This window comes from Pseudochaenichthys georgianus, chromosome 1, assembly GCF_902827115.2.
Source record: "Pseudochaenichthys georgianus chromosome 1, fPseGeo1.2, whole genome shotgun sequence".
NCBI lineage: Eukaryota > Metazoa > Chordata > Actinopteri > Perciformes > Channichthyidae > Pseudochaenichthys > Pseudochaenichthys georgianus.
This window is the reverse complement of record NC_047503.1, coordinates 13,072,681-13,094,846: the sequence shown is the minus strand read 5'-3', so window position 1 is coordinate 13,094,846 and position 22,166 is coordinate 13,072,681.

Genomic DNA, 22,166 nt, shown 5'->3' with positions numbered 1-22,166 from the left:
CCCAAAACCAGAAGAACCAAGACAACTCGAAGAACCAAGACTGGTGCATACACCACCATGCCATTGATAGCGGTTGGAAGAGGACTTGAATACCAACCATGGACTCACAGGGACATGGAATCATTAGTGGCAAAACTACCTCCACTCACCCAAGGAGGTCAGAAGTGGGTGAATGACCTGGAGAAATACACGGGCCAAGACCACCTGTGCTTGGGAGACATGAGGGCACTGCTTGGAAGGATAGAAGGAAGACTAGAGGCAAGAGCAGTAGATTCCGAGGCCAAATGCACGAACTCTCCAGATGATATGTCCTTCAACAAAATCAGGACGAACTATTGGGCTGCCATTCGTCACATTTACCCAACAACACGCAGTTTACATGCCCTTAGCAGCTTGAAAAAAGAACCTGGGGAAGACATGCATGCTTTCCTCAAGAGATGTGAAGGAGTGTGGGAGGACTGCACTGGAGAACGACATGACGCCTCACCGGCTGTCATAATGCTGTGGAAGAACGCAGTCATAAAAGCCCTTCCCAAATCAGTGCAGGCACGCCTGGGAGATGTGGTGGGATTGGAAGCTAAACTCCCAGAGGAATGGAGACTAAATCTCATTCACCACGACACCAAATACCAGGAAACACAGGTGGAAGACGATGATGAAACGAAGAAACTGGCGAAAAGACTTTTGAGGATGCAGGTAGCTGAGAGAGATACCGAAGCCACTATGAACAAGAAATTGACAAAGCAGATGCTAGCTGTAACAGAACAGGCCATACTAACAGAGAAAGTAGGGCAGGTGCCTCAAACAGTTCAAACTCAGGTGGTGCCAGAAAATCAGATTCAGAACCAACAAAGAAGTAGAGGAGGTTTCCGAGGAAGAGGCAAAGGAAGAGGAAGAGGTGTCCGGTTTGAGGGATGCTACATATGCAATCAGCTGGGCCATTGGGCCAAAGATTGTCCAAATCAACAAGCGCAAAACCCACCACAAGCCTTACAAAACAATCCTATACAATTTCAACAGCCTCAGACGCAACAGTATTATCCCCAAGTACAGCAACCGCCTGTGTATACCCCTGTCCAACTACAGCCACAAACACCCATGTACATGCCTACACAGTATCAGCAAACGGGAGGACCCGGTGGAGGCAGAGGATTCCAGGGACAACCAGGAGGAGGAGGGGTGCCAAACATGAACCAAATGCCTCTGACAGCTTGGAGTGGTCCATATGTATGAGGAGGCCCAGAGGATCCAATCACAGGTGACGCAATTCCAGCCCAAGATGAACCAATGGTCACCTGTGAGATTGAGGGAGAGAAGGTGGAAATGATGGTGGACACAGGAGCCACAGCTTCCTGTTTGAGAAGATTGAAAGGAAAACCACCACCTCTCTCAAATCACACCCTCAAAACAGTTGGATACTCGGGAAAAATTGATGTACAGAAATATACAGTACCATTGGTCACGAAAATTGGGAAGCAACTCCTGCAACATCCTTTCCTCTATGCCCCAAACTGTCCCATAAATCTGATGGGAAGAGACCTGCTCGTAAAAACAGGAGCGAGAATTCTATGCACACCAGATGGCCTGATTATCCAATTTCCAGGCCAGATACCACTTTACCAGACGTACGACGGACAACAGAGAATCATGATGATGGCAGCAAATCCAGAAAACGACGAAGAAAATGACACGACCACGGTGTACTGGAGCCGCCTGATCACCACTGAAATCGATACTCCACAAGTCCAAAGAACTTACATGGCCTGGAAGCCATGGATAAATACATTGGGACCCTATGGGCCCCTGCAAGATCCCCTACATTGTACGTACAATTATCTAAGGCGACCAGATGAAGAATATCAAGACGCTTGGATGGAAGATAAAGAGGGGAAGACGGAAGATTTGACTGTAGCAGATATCTACGTCGGACCACAGGGTGTAGCAGCGGCGGTAAAACTCACAACAGAACAAAAACAATGGTACAATTTATCTGAAGAAGCTGTTCCTCATGTCACACTCGCCATGAGCATAGGAGCTGAGTCCAGATCATTGGGTCCAATGATAAAAACTGCATTGAACACAGAATGGTTGGCAACAGAATCACCTTTTCTGTGGCGATCAACAGACCAGACGATGTGGAGGATTGGAAACAATAGCCAGGAACAAGGGCTATTGGAGAAGCAAGAATTGGACAGAGATCATGGACGAGAACACACAAACCATCCAGACACAGAAGAAATGCTGATGCAGGTGCCTACACATCTTTGGACCACTGGAGACTATGATGTTGGATTAGTGAATCATGAAGTCTCAGTGGAGCTGGTGGAAAATTACAAACCATGTTGGCGCCCGCAATACAAATTGAAGCAAGAACAAATAGATGGGATAGGAAACACCATTCAAGGATTGTTGCAAGCTGGAGTAATCAGACACACCGGCTCAAATTGGAATACTCCCATCTTGCCAGTACCGAAAGCTGGAAACAAGGGATGGAGAATGGTCCATGATCTAAGAGAAGTCAATAATGTCACTAAAACTGCCAACATTCCAGTTCCCGATCCACATCTAGCATTACAAAATCTTAATCCAGGTCACAAATATTTCACAGTGATAGATCTAGCTAATGCATTCTTTTGCTTACCATTAGATCCAAAGGTCCAGGATATATTTGCTTTCACCTACCAAAGACAGCGATACACTTACAATCGGATGCCACAGGGTTACAAAGATAGTCCAGGATTATTTAACCGTGCTCTGAAACAAGACCTCAGTGCATTGCGACTACCGGAGGGAGTGACTCTGATACAGTATGTTGATGATTTACTTCTAGCCGGGCCAGATGCAGCGACATGTCTGGCTGTGACACAACAATTGCTAATCCTACTGGCCAATGTGGGCTACAAAGTGAAGAAAGAAAAAACACAGATCGCAAGGAGAACAGTTACATTCCTGGGAAGGATGATTTCCTCGAACAGTCTAACTATGACACCAGCACAACAGTCTTCCATCCTCTCCCAACCAAAGCCCAAAACAGTGCAACAAATGCTTGCGTTCCTGGGCCTGACAGGTTACAGCAGGACGTACATACCAGACTATGTGGAGTTGACACAACCACTGAGACACATAATTGCAGAAGCAGGAAACAGAAATCTTAAGGCCACTCTCGAGTGGACAACGTTGGCCGAAGAAGCTTTCACGAAGACGAAGCAAGCCCTGAGTCAAGCGGCACACCTTTCCACTCCTGATTATGACAATGATTTTTGCCTTGATGTTTCTGAATCAGGTGGAATAGTCAATGGGGTCCTGTTTCAGAAAAAAGGGGGAGTGAGACAGGTACTGATGTACCATAGCTCAAAGTTAGACAATATAGAACTAGGGCAGACAGGATGTGCAAGACACCTAGCTGCACTAGCAAAAGTCATTGAAAAAACTGCACATGTGGTAATGTGCCACCCATTGAAAGTCAACACAGCCCATGGAGTAGTGGCATTTATAAATTCACAGGCATTCACATTTTCCCCAATCAGGAAAATCAAGATTCAGACCAGTCTGTTGAAACCACATATAACATACCAAAGTGGTTTAACAAACATGTCTACAGGACTGAGCACTGAAGAGCTCACACCCCATGACTGTCAGTTCGTCTCTCAAAAGGATCTCAAGATAAGATCTGATTTGGAAACGGATCCTCTGGACCAACCAGACTTCACTCTCTACAGTGACGGCTGTTGTTACAAGGGAGATGACGGGAATGTGGCCTCCTATGCAGTAGTCCGGCAGGAGGGAGAAAATATAGAGACATTAGAAGCAGAAATCATCTCCCAACCTGCTTCGGCCCAACTGGCAGAAGTAGTGGCACTCACCAAAGCCTTGGAGCATGCAGAGGGACAAAGAGTAAACATCTATACAGATTCAGCGTATGCCTATGGAGCAGTGCATATAGACGGACCACAGTGGATCAGAAGAGGGTTCCTAACATCTGCTAAGACACCAGTAAAGCATGCCGAAGCGCTAAAACTCCTGCTAACATCTTTACTGTTGCCAGCACAAGTGGCAGTAATGAAATGCAAAGGACATCAAATATTGAACAATGCAATATCCAGAGGGAACGATGCAGCAGACAAGGCAGCAAAGAAAGCAGGAGGGTACAGCAAACAAATGATATGTACAAAGGCCAATACTCAAGAGGAGTTAACCACCGAACACATCAAAGACATGCAGAAATATGCTGGAGTGTATGAACAGAATCAATGGAGTCAGAAGGGAGCAAAGGAAGTAGATGGCCTGTGGAGAGCCCATGACGGCCGTTTAGTCGCACCTGCAAAGTTATGCTACCTGCTAATAGAACAATCACATGGTCCCACTCATGTAGGCAAAGCAAGAACAACAAAAGACATTGAACAACAATGGTGCCATCCTTACATGAAGGACATGGTTGAAAACTTCGTAAACGACTGTGACACGTGCAATGCGTTCAATGTAAAAAAGCCATACAAGTGCCCAATGGGGAGATATCCAGTCCCAGAAGCCCCATTCAAAGACATTTGTATTGATTATACAGACATGGGAGCAGATAATGTGGTCAGAGGGTTTAGATATATGTTAGTAATGATTGATCGTTATACGAGATGGATTGAAGCCATCCCCTGTAAGAAAGAAGATGCAAAGACAGTCATTAAATGGCTCAAAACAGAACTCGTACCCCGTTATGGAGTGCCAAGGATGATAAGATCAGACAATGGCTCACATTTTACAAGCAAACACTTGGAGGAAGTGGAGTTATATTTTGGTATAATTCATAAGTTTGGGTCGATATACCACCCACAATCTCAGGGCATAGTAGAAAGAGCAAATCGAACATTAAAAGGGAAAATTGCAAAAGTCATTTTTGGCACAAACATGAAATGGGTAGACGCTTTGCCTCTGGCACTCATGTCAATGAGATCTTCTGAGAGTGCTAAAACACATCTTTCACCCCATGAGTTGTTAACTGGTCGACCCATGCCTGGGCCTCCTAGAGAAGGAGGGACAGGCCCAGTTTTAGACATCAGACAAATAGAAGTGGATGAATATGTCAGGGCTCTGAGTAATATTATCCAAGTCTTGTCTACACAGGTTCAGAGAACTGCAGAGACACCAGACGAGACACCAGAAGAGACTCCTGTACGACCGGGTGATTGGGTGAGGTTGAAAGTTCACAAAAGAAAGTGGGCTGAACCCAGGTGGACGGGTCCGTGGGAGGTTGTTGAAAGAACCTCACACGCTCTCCGGATAAAAGGTAAAAAAGGAGCAAATTGGCACCACCTGACACATTGTCGCCCTACACCGGCACCTTCCAGAAAGTTTTCGGAAGTTAGGACTGATTTGACAGAGCTGGAACAAAACGAAGAATACAAATCAAATCAAGAGACATTAAGATAGAAACAGCTCAAAAGACAAATTGTCTTTAGGTTTTGTAGATTGAATACTAAAACAGAATACCCATTCTGGTTTTAAATCTGAAACCGATTTATATTCTATCAGTCCAATCTTTTTGTTTTATTATTTTTATATTTTATCAGTCCAATCTTTTTGTTTTATTATTTTTATATTCTATCAGTCCAATATTTTTGTTCTATTATTTTTGTTCTATTATTTTTACATACTTTATTTTTGCACTCATTTCTTTTAAACTCTGAAACTGATATAACCATGGGTAACATTGAAGAAGTCAGAACAATTAAGGGGCCCCCTAGGGATAAGAATTGTAATAACATTGTTAGCGGTGTTCATCACAATTGGCATTTTCCTGGTTGGGTGGGGGGTACAGCATCGCGAAGAACCCGAATCCATTCGGACACTCGTAGAAAATGCCAATATCACTAACGAAACGTCAGTTGTGTTTAAAAAACTTCCATTTATCCCCAGAGCCAAAAGATCAGCGGAGAAACAGAAGGAGGGGTTAGAAATACTCATCCCCAGAGGTGAAGCGGTTACGGTCAGTCTTGATGTGTGTGATGTGGTTGTATGTGGAGAACTGCAAGACGAAACGGGCCATGACGTTTATGGGTACATTCATGCTTGGGGACGGCCAGATGATAACTCATGGTGTCCCGGTTCAGAGAAGGTATATTGGAGTGCAAGGGCAGAAGGTAATAACAATCCCCCTGGTTTGGCGTTTAGGTCTCAGCTATCTTTTTCCAAAGGTCGCCATAGTGGAGATATGAGCAAACACAATCCAATAATAATTGCTTTTAAAAGCGCACTCACTCCCCATTTCAAGAAAAAGGGAGACGTCACTGCATTCCATTTACTGATGGGGATAGAAGTTCCGGGAAAAGACCCAATGGGATCAATTTTAGTGAAGATAATTGACCCACCAGCTGATGTAATCCCTGATCTCGCCCCAAAATATACTGAATCACTCTTTCAACCAGAACCAGAAATATCCCCTGCTAAATCTGTAAACAATCCACTGGTCACCTATCTGAGTACTACCTCTATACAGAAAGTCATAGCAGTAGAAACAGGATACGAGGACACAAATTCCTGGTTAGACTGGGTCGTTTATTCTGTTAAGCAGAGCAAGATGGCGGACTGTCTGGCTTGTGCGGCTGCCCGACCAAGTTTGGGAACAGTGCCATTTCCATTTAACGCCCACAATAACCCAAGAGGACAGCTCTGTATGTACAAACTCTATGGACACAAATTCCCAGCAGATTGTGTCGACATTGCACAAAAGTATCCAGTGGTAAAAATGAATGACATTCCACCTGACTTCACGTCTTACGAGGGACTGTATGACTGCATCACAAGGGACCACCTAAAAGGTACAGAAGTAGGAACTCTTAAGTGGTGCAATTCCACAACGACTTTAATGAATCAGGATTTTCTCCCAGGTATAGCTATGCCCATTAGACAGTATCCCAGAACAGATGTGTGGTGGTATTGTGGCACTAAAACCCTGTTTTCAGTTTTGCCACAGGATTGGACAGGGACCTGTGCTCTGGTACAGCTAGTGATGCCGTTTTATGCAGTACCAATGACGGCCGAGCAACTGATAAACATGGCAGTCCAGCCCAAAGCAACCAGAGCCAAAAGGTCAGTTTTTCCAGGGAGTTTTGATTCCACTGTGTACATAGACAGCATAGGGGTGCCCAGGGGAGTTCCAGATGAGTTTAAAGCTAGAAACCAAATCTTAGCAGGGTTGGAATCCATTTTCCTTTGGCCTACGATAAATAAGAATGTGGACGGGATTAACTATATCTACTACAATCAGCAGAGGTTCATAAATCACTCCAGGGATGCGATAAAGGGACTAAGTGAGCAACTGGACAAGACCAGCCAGATGTCTTTGCAGAACAGAGTGGCCCTAGATATGTTGTTGGCAGAAAAAGGGGGTGTATGCAAAATGTTCGGAACATTATGTTGTACTTTCATCCCAAACAACACCTCACCTGATGGATCAGTAACCAAGGCTCTGAAGGGACTCACGACACTGAGCATAGAGTTGGCAGACAACAGTGGGATAGAGAAGAACCCCCTGGGTTTTTTTTTAGATGGTTGGCTGGGGAAGTACAAGGATTTCCTACTGAGTGGACTGATGTCTGTGTCAGCTGTGATCGTGATATTGGCACTGTGTTGTTGTTGTTTCTCAACCTGCATCCGCGCTTTTGCAAACCGACTGATTAATGGGGCCCTCAACCAGGAATATGCTAGGGGTCAATATCACATGGGGGAACAGTTTCCAATGCTAGCAGAACAGGATGAACCACCCCCGTATACAGATGTTGATGTAAATGATGAGTTAGTTTGAATGATGTTAAAAAATATGGATGTTCAGAGATGAGATTGTTCAATGAAATGTCCAGCCCATGTCATTCTTTAAATGACATGTGAAGAAGTGAGCAAAATAAAATGCTAAAATGGAGTGAATCCATTTCAATTTTACAATATACTATTCCAAGATAGTGTACTTTTATTTCTTATTATTACAATATACTATTCCAAGATAGTGTACTTTTATTTTTTATTATTACCCCATACTATTCCAAGATAGTGTGTTGTTTATTTTTTATTATTACCACTATACTATTCCAAGATAGTGTATTTTTCATTATTATACCATACTATTCGGAGAGGGTGTATTTTTATTTTTTATTATTACATTAAACGGGTACAAGATATTTTATTTTATTCTTTATTAGCCATACTGTTCTAGAATAATGGATCACATGTTGTATGGATCATTGATATTCTAAAATGAGTCGTTTCTTTTCACTTTGTAAAAACAAGTGCCTTAACACTGAGCGTGGGATGAGAACGGTTTCTGTGAAAGGAGGGAGGAAGAAATGTTCTGATCCCAAGCTATTGCTGCTATTTTGAAGAATGCTGCTATTTTGAAGAACCATATTGAATGTTAACATTAGAAGTTAAGCACAAGGGAAAACTTTTATGGTTGAACAGTCAAAGTATTTTTGTATTTTTCTAAGGGTGATATTAAAACCATTTCATTTTATTGTATGTTTTTATATGAGTTATGTACTATGCAGAGTTCAGATGAAGAACTCATTTATTTCAGTATTATACACACCTTTTAGGTGTGTAAGGAGGGACTGTTAGAAATTAAAATCAATGTTTTGAGAGCATAGTGCACCTTAAACACAGTCAGTTTAATTGCTGTTTTATACTGAAAGAACTTGTTAAGCTTTTATTCTGAAAATCCTTCATCTCCGGTTAGCAGGAGGCTAATATACCATTTACTATAGAGGTGAATTTAGCAGCGATATGATATGATGTTGCACAGCGAAACCTACTAATTTCAACACTACAACTATAGACGTCGAGATATTATTATTGTTGGATAAGGTACAGTTTATTTGATTACGTTATTGTTTACAGATGTGGTTAGCATGTGACAACATTCAGACCAACCGGAAACCAAACTGCTGTGAAGTATTTCCTGTATTTTTAGGAGTATTGATTACAGCGTTTAGAATGTGTTTAAATGAAAAGTCATGAAAGAGTTAAGAAAGAGAAAATGCGTGTTTAGATATATATTGAATGTACAATGTTTTTATACTCCGATATGCGTAGCAACGGATATTGAAATGTGGCGAGTCGGCCTGCAGGGAGGAGCCAGCAGAATATATATATAAAACAGCACGACCTGAGGGGACGGGCTCTCTTCTTCACTGCCAGAGCCAGAGACACAGCTGTTTTTTCTGTCGGACAACATCCTGTTTGTGAACATAACCGTGCCATTATTTTTAATTAAAGTACCAATTTGAAACAATTTCAGAGACTCCATTTAGTCTCCTTTTAAGCTTCTCACCCGGGACACGAGAATAACCGACACCGATAACACTTGCTATATATCTCAGCCTGGCTCTCACTCTCGTCCCTCTCAAACTGGCTCTCACTCTCCTGGCTCTCACTCTCGTCCCTCTCAAACTGGCTCTCACTCTCCTCCCCGTCTAATCTTTGCCTTCTCTTCCTACAAACAAAAGTGAAAAATTGAATAGGCAATACATTTTTTATACTGCCAAAAACGTAATATTAAGGATGCCCTGTGTAAGATTTTCGTCATTTCTAAAACATAATATTTGCATTGTGTAACATATGTTGACGCCGGGCTGTGTTTCAAAGCACTACACTCTCTGCCATTGTGTGTAAATAAATTACAATGATTTGAGGGTGCATTGTGGATTTACAGTTTGAAAGTGAGCATAGCCTAGGACGTATGAAGTCGGATCAGTCTCAATATTAATAAATGCACACAAGGATTCACAAATGTATTTCGGGATTTATATATAAATGACTCTCTCCACACAAATATTTTTCAATGCACACAAAAATATTTATTGTTGTATATAAATGTAAAAAAATTCACAGATAAAAAAGTTTCACAAATATAGGCATATTTCTGAGATATCAATATTTCTTGTTTTAAGTAATGTAAAAGAAAACCACATTATAATTTCCATTGTTTCCTGTTAAAAAAATATGCATTTGTCATTTCCGTCAGGGAAGTCTCAAAAAACAAAACACAAATGAAGAGGTTCACAGGAAAAGCAGTTTAAATGCCCATTTTTGTACATTTATATACAACAATAAATATTTGTGAGTGCATTGAGAGATATTGTTGTGGAGAGTCGTTTATATATAAATCGCATAAATATATATAAAATAAATATATATAAAATAAATATATATATAAATATATATATATATAAATCGTGAATCCTTCTGTGAGCATTTATTAATATTGAGACTGATCTGACTCCATACAGATGTTAAGTTCACCTAGGAATGGTATCATTGACTTAAATGTTGAAATAAATGTTGCTCTTCTGTCTATATTGGTCATATGATGCCCCTTGACTGAAATGTTTCCTGTTCAATATCCCCACAGATTTCCTTAAAATTCTGGGATGAGAGTCCACATCACAATTTACTCTAAACTGTCATTTCCCTTTCATCACTCACCTCAGCAATGGACCTCTCTCCACCGTCCCTGTGTTCTGCCTCTGCCTCACGTTCAAGCGCCTAGATGTCAAGAGAGGTGGTGAAGTGATCATTATTTATTGAGCAGTATACTCTTTCAGTCTTTCACATTGAATCATAACATTACATTTAGCTGACGCTTTTATCCAAAGCAACTTACAATAAGTGCGTTCGACCAACAAAATACAAACTTGAAGAAAACAGAATCATATAAGTACATCAGGTTTCATAGAGCAAAAACATTTCAAGTGCTACTCAACTGGCTTTAGAGTTTGTGGACAAGGAGAAGAGGAGGGGCCCAAGAACAGAGCCCTGAGGGACCCCTGTAGTTAATTGACAAGGGTCGGACTCCGACCCTCTCCAAGTAACCCTGTCGGTGCGGTTTTGATGTATGAGGTGAAGAGGGAAAGTGCAGAGCCTGAAACTCCAAGTTCTTGGAGAGTGCGAAGGAGGATCTGATGATTCACCGTGTCGAATGCAGCAGACAGGTCCAAAAGGATGATGACAGAGGAGAGGGAGGCTGCTTTAGCAGTGTGCAGTTCCTCAGTGACAGCAAGGAGAGCAGTTTCTGTGGAGTGACCTGCCTTGAAACCAGACTGGTGCGGATCCAGAAGGTTGTTCTGATGGAGATAACAGGAGAGTTGTTTAAAGACAGCGTGTTCAAGTGTTTTAGACAGGAACGGGAGGAGAGAGACAGGCCTGTAGTTTATAACATCAGACGGGTTGAGAGTGGGTTTCTTTAGGAGAGGGTTTATTCTTGCCTCCTTGAGACTGTTTGGAAAGTGACCAGAAGTTAGAGAAGTGTTGATGAAATGGGTGAGAATTGGTAGAATATCAGGAGCGATAGTCTGAAGGAGGTTTGAAGGGATAGGGTCCAGAGGACAGGTGGTAGGGTGGGCAGAGGTAATGAGGGTAAGAACCTCACTTGGAGAGAGAGGGGAAAAGGAGGTCAGTGTGTGGGTGAAAGGAGGGTCTGGTGACCCAGTGGTGAGTAAAGGTGAGTCAGAAAAAGAAGAGCGAATATCATCAACCTTTTTTTCAAAGTGGTTAACAAAGTCGCTTGACAGAAGGGAGGAGGGGGAAGGGGCTTTGGGGGGGTCCAGGAGGGAGGAGAAGATGGAAAATAGTTTTTTGGGATTGGAATAGGGAGATTGGATCTTATCTTGAAAGAAAGTGCTTTTTGCCTGAGAGATCGAAGCAGAGAAAGAGGAGAGGAGAGCCTGATAGATTAGGAGGTCGTCATGGTGTTTGGATTTCCACCGTTTCCACTCTGCTGCCCGAAGGACGGTTCTATTAGCACGCAGTGCGTCATTTAGCCAGGGAGCAGGAGGGGACTGACAAGCCTGCCGAGATGTGAGAGGACAGAGAGAGGACAGAGAGAGTCCAGAGAGGATGAGAGAGTAGAGAGGAGAGTTTCTGAGACCACCGATGAGGCAAAGGTAGAGGGGGAGAGGGAACGAAGGTTACGGCGGACAGGTGCAGGATGACAAGTCATACTGAATGAAAATACAACTGACTCTAAAGTAAGTCCCCGTCTGTAACATTGGACATTTTGAAGACTCAAAGCCCCAAGCAGTAGGTAGAATATTAGCTAGTCTATGTAATGCGCACAGAAAATAAACAGTTAACTGAATACTGGGATGGAAATTGCATATACTGTAAGCACTCAGTAAAACATAAACACACACACAAAGCTTCTGAATGATAAGAAGTAAAATTAAAATATAATGCACATTACCATTTTGAGAGAGAGTACCGAAGTTAAAGAACTCAGAAAATAATCTCTTATCGAACTGAGGCTCCAGTAAAACACACTGACTGCGACTCTACATGGACATCATGGTGTTTATATGAGCACAGAGAGATCGGGTTATTCATGTTCCCTGTTTACATGGTAAATAGTAACCTGGCATTTCGATGCCTTTTCTCATCTAAACTATTCAGTATTTGTATCTCTCCATCATGACATAAAGACAAAACTCCTCTCAAGAAGTGAGACGCTTTTGCCGCCATCACTGTTAACTGATTAACTGCTACCAGCTCATTACTTACTTTCCTCTTCTTCGAATTTTTTTTTCTTATATCCATGTTGTCTGGGGGAGAAAACATATCAAACCAAGAGATCGTCAGCTTTGATGTTCGCTGTATTAACAATATCCTGAACACTCGGTGTGTGTGCCTTACCTCCGCTACCGGCATCGCTTCATACAACCATACTTGCCAACTCTCCCGATTTTTGCGGGAGACTCCCGATTGTATTGCCCTCTCCCGGTTTCCTCCCGGGGTCATATTTCTCCCGCATTTCTCCCGATTTCTGACAAAATCAGATTTACTCAGGACTGTTTCCACTTGGACTTTAATACAGCTACACCATTGTTTGGTTTCCATGGTAGCACGTCTCTTTAGTAGCGTGCGCAACTGAAAGTCTGAGAGGGTGAGGAAGATATAGTCACCGTAAACTGAACAAGAATCGAAACAAGAATCGACAACTCTACCCTCTGCTCACTCCTGTCCTGTAAAATACAGGTCCAGCCCACACATATGCTCCATCAAAGATGGTGCTACAGGCCGCAAGGCAGTGCACTTACACCTACAATAAGCATGTTAATGTTAATCTAATACAGCTCCGGCGATCCACTAGCTGCGTCAGTCAGAATGAATGAATGAATGGGCGTTTCTTTGACTATTTATAGGCAAATATGGGCGTTATGTGAAGCCCGCAAATGCTGCACCGCATTTCGAGTCGGTTGTGATTTATTAAATTACATTACATTGCATTTAGCTGACGCATTTATCCAAAGCGACTTACAATAAGTACATTCAACCAGGAAGACACAACCTTGAAGAAAACAGAATCATATAAGTACATCAGGTTTCATAGAACCAAGTATTTCAAGTGCTACTCAACTGGTTATAGATAAGCCAGTCCTTTATTAGTATATAAGTACTCTGTTAGCAGTTCTTTGTTAGTAATTCTATCACTCGAGGTGGAGACGAAAGAGATGAGTTTTCAGTCTGCGCCGGAAGGTGTGTAAGCTTTCTGCCGTCCTGATGTCAATGGGGAGCTCATTCCACCATTTTGGAGCCAGGATAGCAAACCCACGTGTTTTTGCTGATGGGAACTTGGGTCCCCCTCGCAGCGAGTCGTTTGGCTGATGCAGAGCGTAGTGCACGCGCTGGGGTGTACGGTTTAACCATGTCCTGGATGTAGGAAGGGCCAGATCCATTTGCAGCATGGTACGCAAGTACCAGTGTCTTGAAGTGAATTATAGCAGTTACCGGAAGCCAATGAAGGGAGCGGAGGAGCGGCGTGGTGTGGGAAAATTTAGGAAGGTTGAAGACCAGACGAGCCGCTGCATTCTGGATGAGCTGCAGAGGTTGGATGGCACATGCAGTTAGACCAGCCAGGAGGGAGTTGCAGTTGTCTAGGCGTGAGGTGACGAAAGCCTGGACCAGAAGCTGCGTTGCTTTCTGGGTCAGCTGGGGACGTATCTTCCTGATGTTGTAAAGCGTGTATCTGCAGCAACGGGTTGTAGCAGCGATGTTTGCAGTGAAGGACAGGTTGTTATCTAGGATCACACCCAGATTCCTTGCAGTCTGGGTCGGGGAAACAACAGAGGTGCCGATGTTGATAGTCAGGTCAAGAGTGGGACAATCTTTTCCCGGAAGGAAAAGCAGTTCAGTTTTGTCAAGGTTGAGCTTGAGATGATGATCAGACATCCACTGAGAGATGTCAGCTAAACAAGCAGAGATGCGTGCGACAACCTGGGTCTCTGAGCGGGGAAAGGACATCATTAATTGGGTGTCGTCAGCGTAGCAGTGGTATGAAAAACCATGCGGGCTAATGACAGATCCGAGCGAGTTTGTGTACAGGGAGAAGAGGAGGGGACCAAGAACAGAGCCCTGAGGGACCCCTGTAGTTAATTGACAATGGTCGGACTCGGACCCTCTCCAAGTTACCCTGTAGGTACGGTCTTTGAGGTATGAGGTGAGGAGGGAAAGTGCAGAGCCTGAAGGTGCTTTTTGCCTGAGAGATCGAAGCAGAGAAAGAGGAGAGGAGAGCCTGATAGATTAGGAGGTCGTCATGGTGTTTGGATTTCCACCGTTTCCGCTCTGCTGCCCGAAGGACGGTTCTATTAGCACGCAGTGCGTCATTTAGCCAGGGAGCAGGAGGGGACTGACAAGCCTGCCGAGATGTGATAGGACAGAGAGAGGACAGAGAGAGTCCAGAGAGGATGAGAGAGTAGAGAGGAGAGTTTCTGAGACCACCGATGAGGCAAAGGTAGAGGGGGAGAGGGAACGAAGGTTACGGCGGACAGGTGCAGGATGACAAGTCATACTGAATGAAAATACAACTGACTCTAAAGTAAGTCCCCGTCTGTTGATAGTCAGGTCAAGAGTGGGACAATCTTTTCCCGGAAGGAAAAGCAGTTCAGTTTTGTCAAGGTTGAGCTTGAGATGATGATCAGACATCCACTGATGTGGCTTTCACACCAGCGCTTTTCAGTTTCTAGCTCCGAGCGGGAGCTTTTCTGGTTCAGCTCCGGTTTCCCTTTTCAGCTCCCGCTCTGTGCACACCGCCCACTGGCGCCCCAGAGCTGCCCTTGCTGCGTCATGACGTCACCGTTTACATCGCTGATTTGCCACCCAACGGCAGCCATTACAGCAGCTCACAACAACAACAACAACAACTGCGTCGGGTCGATGATCGTGTTGCTTTTAATCACACGAAGCCAGAATAAATTGAATAACGACTTCTCCAACCTTATACTTTTCTCCAGAGTGCCGTGGTTCATTGTTTATTAATGTGTTTCTGCAGCATTTACCGACCGCTGCAGTATTGGTTGCTCTTCCACAGGAGTTTATTCTCCCGTTAGCTCCCGGTTAGCTCGCACTGCAGCGGCCGCTCTAAAGTATTCACTGTCCGACTCACACAAGCAGCTGATGCATATCCCCAGTTCCCCTTAGCCTAAGTGAATGTGTGTCAGTCTGAATTGACACTGTTTGGTATCACAACGCTGTTATGAAAGTTTCTCTGGTATAAAACGGGTGATGTTAGCATAGCAACCGAAGCTAAACTGACTACTTGCATCCGATAGCTGCAATAATACAAAACAACACGTCTGCCTCTCTCCACAATGATCGATAACAGTGAACGGATGGTCAAAGTAAGGCACAAATAAACAGAATCACACGAAGCCTGGTTAGTGTTGCCTGACTTTATAAAGTGTGTTTATAGGCACTACTGCTTGTAGGCAGGCATAACAGTCGACCCATGGGAGGTGGGTTTAGTTTCCTGCACGCCTCGACGTAAGAGAGACGTAAGCGACGTCACCTCTTAGCTCCAAAGCTCTTGCCTCTGGACCGACATTTTTTTGGAGCTGGAAATGAAGCGGATTCCGGAGCTAAGAGCCGGCGCAGCTCCGGTGTGAACTGGAAAACCCGGCGCTTTTCAGGCTCTAGCTCCGAGCCGGAGCTGAAAAGGCGCTGGTGTGAAAGGGGCATGAGAGATGTCAGCTAAACAAGCAGAGATGCGTGCGACGACCTGGGTCTCTGAGCGGGGAAAGGACATAATTAATTGGGTGTCGTCAGCGTAGCAGTGGTATGAAAAACCATGCGGGCTAATGACAGATCCGAGCGAGTTTGTGTACAGGGAGAAGAGGAGGGGACCAAGAACAGAGCCCTGAGGGACCCCTGTAGTTAATTGACAATGGTCGGACTCGGACCCTCTCCAAGTTACCCTGTAGGTACGGTCTTTGAGGTATGAGGTGAGGAGGGAAAGTGCAGAGCCTGAAACTCCAAGTTCTTGGAGAGTGTGACGGAGGATCTGATGGTTCACCGTGTCGAATGCAGCAGACAGGTCCAACAGGATGATGACAGAGGAGAGGGAGGCTGCTTTAGCAGTGTGCAGTTCCTCAGTGACAGCAATAAGGGCAGTTTCTGTGGAGTGACCTGCCTTGAAACCAGACTGGTGTGGATCCAGAAGGTTGTTCTGATGGAGATAACAGGAGAGTGGTTTAAAGACAGCGCGTTCAAGTGTTTAGACAGGAACGGGAGGAGAGAGACAGGCCTGTAGTTTATAACATCAGACGGGTTGAGAGTGGGTTTCTTTAGGAGAGGGTTTACTCTTGCCTCCTTGAGACTGTTTGGAAAGTGACCAGAAGTTAGAGAAGTGTTGATGAAATGGGTGAGAAACGGTAGAATATCAGGAGCGATAGTCTAAAGGAGGTTTGAAGGGATAGGGTCCAGAGAACAGGTGGTAGGGCGGGCAGAGGTAATGAGGGTAAGAACCTCACTTGGCGAGAGAGGGGAAAAGGAGGTCTGGTGACCCATCGGTGAGTAAAGGTGAGTCAGAAAAAGAAGAGCGAATATCATCAACCTTTTTTTCAAAGTGGTTAACAAAGTCGCTTGACAGAAGTGAGGAGGGGGGAGGGGCTTTGGGAGGGTCCAAGAGTGTGGAGAAGATGGAAAATAGTTTTTTTTAGGATTGGAATAGGAAGATTGGATCTTATCTTGAAAGAAAGTGCTTTTTGCATGAGAGATCGAAGCAGAGAAAGAGGAGAGGAGAGCCTGATAGATTAGGAGGTCGTCGCAGTGTGGATTTCCACCGTTTCCGCTCTGCTGCCCTAAGGACGGTTCTATTAGCATGCAGTGCGTCATTTAGCCAGGGAGCAGGAGGGGACTGACGAGCCTGCCGAAATGTGAGAGGACAGAGAGAGTGAGAGAGTAGAGAGGAGAGTTTATGCAGCAGAGTTTGGAGGCAGGAGTTGGAACGAGTCAGAGGAAGAGAGTACTGAGAGCACCGATGAGGCAAAGGTAGAGGGGGAGAGGGAACGGTTACGGCGGACAGGTGCAGGATGAGAAGAGATTAGTTTGTTATGTTTGGAAAGGGGTAGAGAGAATGAAATGAAGAAGTGATCGGATGTGTGGAGCGGGTTTACAGAGAGGTTAGAAGTATCGCAGTTCCTTGAGAATATGAGATCAAGGACATTGCCAGCTTTATGAGTTGGTGGGGATGGAGACTGTGAGAAAGCAAAGGCGGTTAAAAGAGATGTTAGTTCAGATATCTTCCCCGTCTGGAGGTTGAATTCTCCGAGAAGTACAGCGGGAGGGCCAGATTCAGGGATGTGTGATAGGAGATTATCCAATTCCTCCAAGAAGTCCCCCAAGGCGCCTGGTGGACGGTAGAGAAAAACAATGGTTCATTGTATAGGATGGGTTACTGTGACGGCATGGAATTCAAAGGTGGAAGGAGTGCAGTTAGGTAGCTTGAAGAGGGAAAAGCTCCATTTGGGAGAGAGCAGGAGACCAGTGCCACCTCCTCTGCCAGTGGGTCTGGGTGTATGGGAGAATGAATATGCTGTGGAGAGCGCTGCTGGGGTGGATGTGTTGAATGGAGTAATCCAGGTCTCAGTGAGAGCAAGGAAATCCAGGGTCTGCAGGGAGGCGTAGCCAGTGATGAAGTCAGCCTTAGGAACAGCTGACTGGCAGTTCCACAGGCCGCCTGCAACTAGATATTGGATGTCAGTGGGATAGACGAGAGCAGGCCGGTTATAGCGATTAGGAGATACACGGGGCCAGTGATAATTGCGAGAAGACACATGAACAGGAATGGAGAAAATACACATGATTATAGCATCAGGGGCTAGAAAGCTAAAGGAAAGAAAAATAAGACACCAGCAATACTTAGCTCAATCAGAGTAGGATTTGCCTCCTCTTTGACTCCCGCAGGACTCCAATGTCTTTGTCTGTCTGACGCTGAAGCTGACGCTCAAGGAAAGAGCTACCTAAATGGACGCCTGATTGCTGAGTTCACACAGCTGTGGTGCCACGCCCCTCTAATTAGTTAACTCTCTACAGCTGATGGGTGACAGCTGAGAGGCCCTGCCTATTTTAATGCACGCTTGATTGCCTACTGAGCCCTGTGTAATAGGTTCACGTGATCAGATCTGAGATTTAAATTCTCTCAAAAGCGCCGTTTTAGCTACAATAACTACAGAACAATTATACTGAGTAGAATAAATGAAATAGAGAAGTCTAATTAAACAAGAATATTACTTACAGTGGTTGCTGCGTCAATAGGTATTGTCGCCACCCGGTCAAGATACACACTGACTTCTTCAGTTTTTGAATCCGCTATTTGAATGCTTTTTTAGCTGGAAGATGACCACTTCACGCTGTTGTACACTTCACGCAATCAGCTGAGAGGCCCTGCCTATTTTAATGCACGCTTGATTGCCTACTGAGCCCTGTGTAACAGGTTCACGTGATCAGATCTGAGATTTAAATTCTCTCAAAAGCGCCGTTTTAGTAGAGTAGAATAAATGAAATAGAGAAGTCTAATTAAACAAGAATATTACTTACAGCGGTTGCCGCGTCAATAGGTATTGTCGCCACCCGGTCAAGATGCACACTGGTGGCAATGGGAAGGCAGGGACAGGCGTAGGAAGTGCCGTACGCACTTTTCTCGCCGGTACGCAATGTTTGAATCGGAAAATGTCGGAAAATGTCTGTACCTATTTTTTGGATTTCTACTACGTAAGCAACCTTCTCACGTGAATCCTACGCACGGCGTTATAAATGAGGCCCCTGAGCTGTGCTGTCCAACTATGGCAACACTCCTTGAACATTCGCGCGCTATGGGAGAATCTGCCTTGGTACAAAGTAGCAGTGAAAACATGGTACGGAGTTTAATTGATTTGGGCATTCTCTCAATAAGCAAGTGGAATGGATTTGATAGTGAAGCACTGACACAGCGCTCTACAAAGTGTGGCGAGTGGATAGACCGATTCACGAACTTTCCACATGGTAAAAGTGGGGGGTCTAAACTAATCATTTCAAAAAGTGGGGGGAACTTGTCCCACCCTGATATAATGGCTGTGACGCCCGTGGATTCATGTCTACTGCCCAGGTAGCTGTGCTTCATCCCATCATAATTATATTTTCCTCCAGGATTACGGCTGTGATCTAGTAAAAAGCCTGTGCCTGCCTTTCCTGGGTCTTTTCTGCTGCACCTCACATCAGAGTGGACTTTGTTCCATCATAATGAAACCCTAATGATGCTATTGTAGCAACATGTGGTTGTTTAATAGGGCTGTGTGGGAGATGTGTTGAACATTTTCCCATGTTCTGTCCATGGCTGGTGTTAAAGCACATTCAGAAAGGACAGCAACTTTCTACCTTTACAAAAAACACTGCATCGTGTACACCAGCTATCTTTTCTTGTCTTATTTTATTTTTGGATCTAAGTATTGTTTTTTTGTCCCCATGCACCAAGCCTGCATCTTAGCACCCAGTGTTATCATAGCAAGTTATTTGTTATGGTCATTTTTTCTATGTAAATATGGTATGCTCTGGGGAAGATCCTTAACCTTTGCACTGGTTAAATAGTAATTGACATACGATCAGAACACATGCACACAGAAGTCCCCTGAGTTTTTTGTCTTACGTTTGGCTTCTCTTGTCTTGCTGGGATCTAATTATACTCTTGGGAGACAGTTCTTTAACAGTAGCTAGCTACTCTTAGTTTGTATTAATGCTGCTCTTAAGCGGAAAATCACTCTTCTACACATTATATATTTAACATTTATTATTTTGTGTGTTCAAAAGACAAGCTCGAAGAAGAAAGAAAAAAACCTCCTTTTACCGTTAAATTAATTAAGAGCATTAAAAACTTAAAATATTTGTCTAGGACGTAATATTCACAACTTTACCCAAGTCACCCAGGATATATTAAGTATTTCTGATTCTGATGCGTATTGACAACATACACAAATAAAGAAACTAAGAAAATTACGAAATTCTTAGTTGTTGGTAACAGAACTTCAGCGTATCACCTTATTGAAGATTATGTGTGTGCTATACTCTGATTGGTTAATAGAAAAAATGTACCCTGTCCAGGTAAGACCGGTCCATACCATAACTTAGCTATGCCATAAATGCCCTATGTTGTAAATAGGACAATACTTTACTAAATGAAAATTATGATTTACGAAAGACTTGAAATTAGCATTTGAGATAAAACTTATTAGGAACATCTTAAATAAGGTAATAAATCATGTTAGAAGTAGGGTCATTTTTTCGTAGACTTCTAGACAATCGGACTCCCTTCGCAACCATTAAAGTCGGTCAACTACAAGAGAGAATGCAGGTTTAAGGCTCTTTCCTATTGGCTTCACTTCCTATATTTATAAGGAGGTCATATGTTGATGGCTTTGGCTGAACATTGCTCACAATTTACAACAAACGGGTTTGATGTAATGAAAATCTTATATTACATTTGAAAGATCCTGCCCTATAGCAAAAATCTGCATTATGTTCTTGGATTTATTGACATGTTTTAGTCTATAACTACAGTTGGTGAATTTGAAATCCAAGGACTCAACGGGGAAGTCTCCAAAATGTTAATATTTACTCATGTCAAAATGTCATCTGTTGGGCCGAATTCACAGTTTCTACAACAACCGCTATGTCACACCAAGGCCCTCTGTTTGTTAAATCCCACCCTCTCAGTGACTGCCCCCCCTGTCTGCATTATCAAGCCCGCAGATCATTACCATGTGTGCCATATTACAGTCCTGCCAAACCCCAATTAAGGTAGGATTACCTATGCATAGCCAGTTTTATCCTCATTGTGGTAGTGGGGGTCCATTCCATAAGCAGCTCACAGTTAATTTGGGCTTAAATCTAACATGTACCTGTGTTTGTTTTCCGCCATTGGCGCTCAATTTGCATATTTAAGTGCTAAAGAAAATCCCATTTATGACCAATGGAAACTTTGTGTTACTTAGACAGCAATTCACTTAAAACTTTCCTCCCTTTTGCAGGCTCAGTGCGGGCATTTCATTGATTCCCATTAATTGCAGGTGCTGCTGGAAGTGCATGAAATTAGCACTCGGCACAAACGCTGTCCTCATCAGGAAATATATCTCCGTATGATAGACAGTGAAGGCTGAATTAGGATTTTTAAGAAGATGAAGAGCTCATGTGCGAAAACTCATTAAAAATAGTTAACAAGTGACATTGCTTTATTAAACATGTGCTTACAGTGTGCACGCGCAAAGACACACATTCACCCGGCGCCACTCCAGGGACTTAATTATTGCCACGTATAAGCAGAGGGAAAGCTTTCTTATATTATTAACATAGTTTCATTTTCCTTTTAATATCCAAGGAGATCTTATTAAAGATAAAAAAAAACTCCTTTTGCTTTTGAGGAGATTTAAATAAAAATATCTTGCCTTTGACATGTTGTAAGGATGAGGCCGGCAGGTATAAGCCTTTGAAGAAAATAGATTTTAACAAGACTTGCCTTACCTTTCACCTTGACCTCCTATTCTTGTTTGTTTTGCCTTTTTCTTTATATACTCAACATTTATATTAAACGTGGTCTTGTTTATGCTTTCACAACAAATGCAGCCAGAGTTGTGAAGACATCCTTTAAACTCCCTCAGCCTCAAGAAGGAACTACGTTGACAGGCGCCTCACAACAGGGTGATGTTTAAAAGACAGCTGCATACAGAATTAAATCCCATACATCCTGATACATATCTGAATCCTTTGATTTCATATTCCACACGTTTTCTGCCCTGCATTTCATTACAATGTCTCACTTTCCAGGCAACATGAAACGGCTACACAAAACCCTGCAGGAAACACTATGTTATGCATTACTTATGTGT